General features: G+C 34.2%; 1 long non-coding RNA gene across 1 annotated transcript; it reads right to left on the bottom strand.

The window, feature by feature from the left end:
• Positions 1-420: 420 nt before the first annotated feature.
• Positions 421-1278, bottom strand: LOC148928577 (uncharacterized). Its single transcript, XR_016137627.1, has 2 exons — positions 1167-1278; positions 421-636 (listed from the first exon to the last, which is right to left on the bottom strand). It is a non-coding gene; the product is annotated as an uncharacterized LOC148928577 (long non-coding RNA).
• Between the last annotated feature and the right edge of the window lie 2857 nt (positions 1279-4135).

Raw genomic sequence — 4135 nt, 5'->3', positions numbered from 1 at the left:
CGGGGCTAGTGTTGCAATAAACAAGTACGAGTATCGTATCCACAGAGACAAACTGTGCAACTCAAGTACCACGAACCGATTTTGACTACTATTTAGAAAATCCGAAAATGTTGATTTTGATTTTGAAAAACAATTAAACATAAACAAGATAAAAGCATGCAACAAAAGATGATTTTCAAATAAGAGAACAAGGTAGAGCCTTGGATCCAACTACAACGAACACGATGTGAACAACTCAACAACTTTGATTACCCAATTGAAGTCTCTAGGATTACTAGGATAGCCGCTAGTGTCACGACCGCACTTTGCTTAGGATAGCAAAGTCGGGAAACCGTGACTAGGGGTAGGAAATAAGAAGAGGGGACAGAAAGAGGATAAATAGTGACTCAATACTCATTCAGAAAAAAAAGTGGAACCAACTTCAAATTAACTCTTGATCACTAGAATCGGAATGGAATCTTACTGTTCAATAAATAATTATCAGAGTACAGGAGAACAGTCTATGTTATCTAGAACCTTAGTACGCAGCGGAATGGACACGGTCACATGTATGGATACATGCACCTCCAAGAGCTTCTACTTAAAATTAAAAAAAATCATAACTCTGCTCAGCATTCTCCACCGTCATTGCTCAACCTGCACATTTAGAAATATATGCATGGCTGAGTATAAAAATACTCAGTGAACACATTGTCGAAATATACATACATAAAATGAAAATATTGTCATGCCATCACAGTAAAACTCAAGGGTTTTCTTTTAAAAGGCCCGAGTTTACTAAATTCTTTGTGAGCTAAAGTTCGACTGATCAATCTAAGTTCTTTCTTTCTTTTCGCCATATCTGAACACCAAGTGCCGTGGAGATGGTGCTCTCTCACGGTCACCTACCTTTTTCTCCAGCCGGGGAGGTGGCCACCTCCCACGGTCTCCATAACTTTATTTGTGACCCGTGGAAGGTGGCCACCTTCCACGACCACTTGTGTACACTAATCCGAGTAGGGACACCACCCTCACTTGGACCCGAATTCGATTCTTACATTCCAACCAAACAGATAGGCATAAAACAAATCATTTATGACAAGACAACATCATTTACATAAACAACAAACATAGATTCACATTTTCATATTTTCATCCACATTAGTATGTAGGATAGAAAAGTTCACCTCTTGTATTTAAATTCCTTAACTTGAATTTCTTCACTTGCTCGTAGAGATAGCTTGAGAATGAAAGTCTTGATTCCTTAGCTTCCAAAACAGTTGGGAGTGAACGTTTTTGGTGATATGGTGGAAGAAGAAGGAAAATAAATAGAACTGAATATGACATGAAATCTTCCTTAGTAAGTCTCATGGGTACAGCCCATTGTTTCAATAGCTTACACGTAGCATGATTTTGAGTAGTACACCAACGTGTATAATTGAGGATTAGGAGAAAGACTACATATTTTTTCTCTCCTGGTATAGAATGGAAATTAAGTAGAGAATGAATCTCTCTCATTTTTTTTTTGGCATGTATAGACTAGTATATTTTAATAATCTATATTTTATTTATTGTGTATGTGTAGGAAACGAAAGAGGATTATATGTTGTTACTCGGAGATGCGTCATATAAAAGGCTTATCAACACTTACACGTCATTAAAATCAACTCTTTTAAATTATCAAAAGAAATAAAGATTAAATATAAATTTTCGGCTACCCATTCGATTTCCTTTCGAGTTCAACTAAAATAATGGTAAAAGTCGGGGTGTTACAGCTAGTTTAGGCTAAGCCCTCTCTCGAGTGCACTTAACCAGTTGATTAATCATAAATATTGAAGTCTCCTTCTAATACGTCACAATTAACTCCTTACAACAAAAGGCTCAAGCCCTCACTCTAGAATTCATTCTCTCGAATGCAAATTATTTTTGTGTTGTTCATCCTTTTGTCAATCATAATTAGGTATCTCTCGATTACTCAAAACTAGGTCAACAAACTCAATTGGTAGCTAAGCAATTGAATTGAAAAAGCACAAGAATGAAACAAAGAAATCACAAGAGCATAGATAATCAAAAGTCCTTGAATTAATCAAAAGCGTTCATTGTAGTTTTCACCAAAACTCAACAAAAGATTTAGCTACTCATATTCAATGCAAATTCACAAGAGAAATCCATAGAAAGTGAATTGAACATAGGAAAACTAATAGAGATACTCCCAAAGGTGAATTGAATGGGCAAATTGTCTTCGTCTTCAAACTTGTTGATGAATCGGACTTTTTGTCGCTTCAATCTGCTCTCAAACGTGGAAACTGCTTCTAGGGCGTGTGGAAAGTCCGTTGGAGTCGAACCCTAGAACCTATTTATACCAGGGGCAAAAAATAGAATTAAATCAGCTTACGAGCATAATGCCCGGCCGGGCGATTTTAAGTGAAGAAACGCCCGACTGGCTGCAGTAAATCGCCCGACCTCCGGTTTTGGTACCATTTTCATCCGTTTCCACCTGTTGTGACTACAAAAACTCGACAAACTCATCAAAACACTAAAGTAGGGGATCATAGATGAAAACTCATGTGATATGCTACAAAACACTGAAATATGCACTCTTAAACATCCTAAACACTAGCTAAACTACGAGTTTATCATTGAGGGACCAATACCCTATGCTTTTAACATAGTGTTATGATAAATAATTAAATATTGATATGCTAAAAGAATGCTATAAATTTTAAATTTGTAAAATTAAAAAGAATCGTATTAAAATTTTGATAAAAACATGTTTTAGAGTTCGGGATAATTATAATAGTAGTAAACTTTAAATTTTTGATTTAATAAAAAAATTGTGAAATAAGAGAGAGATGAAGAAAAAAGTGGAAAAATACTAGTGAGAGAATAAAATGGGAAAATTATACTATGAGAGAAACTTTTCAATTTTGGATGAGATTAGTTTTTATGAGACCAATATGAAAATATGTAACTATTTTTTGTGTGTAATATTTTTATCACCATATTGAGAGTATAAATACAGTAATTTCACTATAATTTTAAATCATGATCATCATAATTAGGTTAAATGGTATAAAGTAAGAGTAATTAAATGTTTTGTTTTTTATTGAAAAAGAAAAGCATATTGGCACCTAATATCATGGAACTTTCAAAAGGTTGGATTTTTTCCACGAACTTTGAAATTGGTAAATAATATCACGAACTTTACTCTGAGTTTGTTATTTCTCACCAATGAAAAAATTCTGGCAAATAATTTTATTTACGATTTTTTTTCGTAAGTTCTCGACAACAATTTCGAGAGCTTCAAGTTTTTCAATCTTTAAAGATAGTTTTTCTTGAAGCACACCCTCCAAGCTTGTTCTTCAATCTATTAATATAGCCGAAATTTTTTTTATCAGTGAGAAATAACAAACTCGAGATAAAGTTCGTGGTATTATTTGTCAATTTCAAATTCGTGAAAAAATTAATTTTTTTAAAATTTCATAATATTAGGTGCCAGTATTCTAAAAAAAATAATCTAACTTAATTAGAATATTACAAAAAAATAATATAATACAACTCAAATTAATTGAGAAGAAGGGAGTTAGAAACTTTATCATACTCCTACGAAGATTCAAGAGAATCTTTGTGGCAGTTAACTGTATGAGTTATATATAATTGGTGGCTGTGCGCAATTTGAATAGTCAATAGAAGAGCACTCCCAATGGAGTTCCCTAAAAACTCCCTTATTTCTCCCTAACTCCTGCCACATCAGCGCCACATCAGCACCAAAATTTATCCCCAGTTTTTAGCCAAGTGCTACATTGGTTTCTCCCTTATTTCTCCCTTATTTCTCCCTAACTCAACATTTCATTTTTACATCATTATTTTTTATATTATTTAATTTTCCCTACAAATGTATTTAATAAATAGACTAATAATGAACAATTCATCGTTGTATTAATCATTGGAAAATATAATACAACGAGAAAAAAAAAACTACAAATAAAAAACGCAAATAAACAAAGATTTAAAAAAAAAAAATCTAAGACGGAGGGGCCGGAGGGGCGTCGGGATCGAGCCCCAGCGTACTCTGCAGGTGTTGGATGCATTTCCAGAGGGCCGCCTTTTCTTCAGGGGTCCCGCCGCCGGTGAAGTACAGCGTGTACATCTGGGT

This window comes from Salvia hispanica, chromosome 4 (assembly GCF_029641045.1).
Source record: "Salvia hispanica isolate PSC_SH4W2 chromosome 4, Shi_PSC_v1, whole genome shotgun sequence".
NCBI classification, from domain to species: Eukaryota; Viridiplantae; Streptophyta; class Magnoliopsida; order Lamiales; family Lamiaceae; genus Salvia; species Salvia hispanica.
Note: the sequence above shows the minus strand (reverse complement) of the source record. Positions and strands in the feature narration are given on the sequence as shown.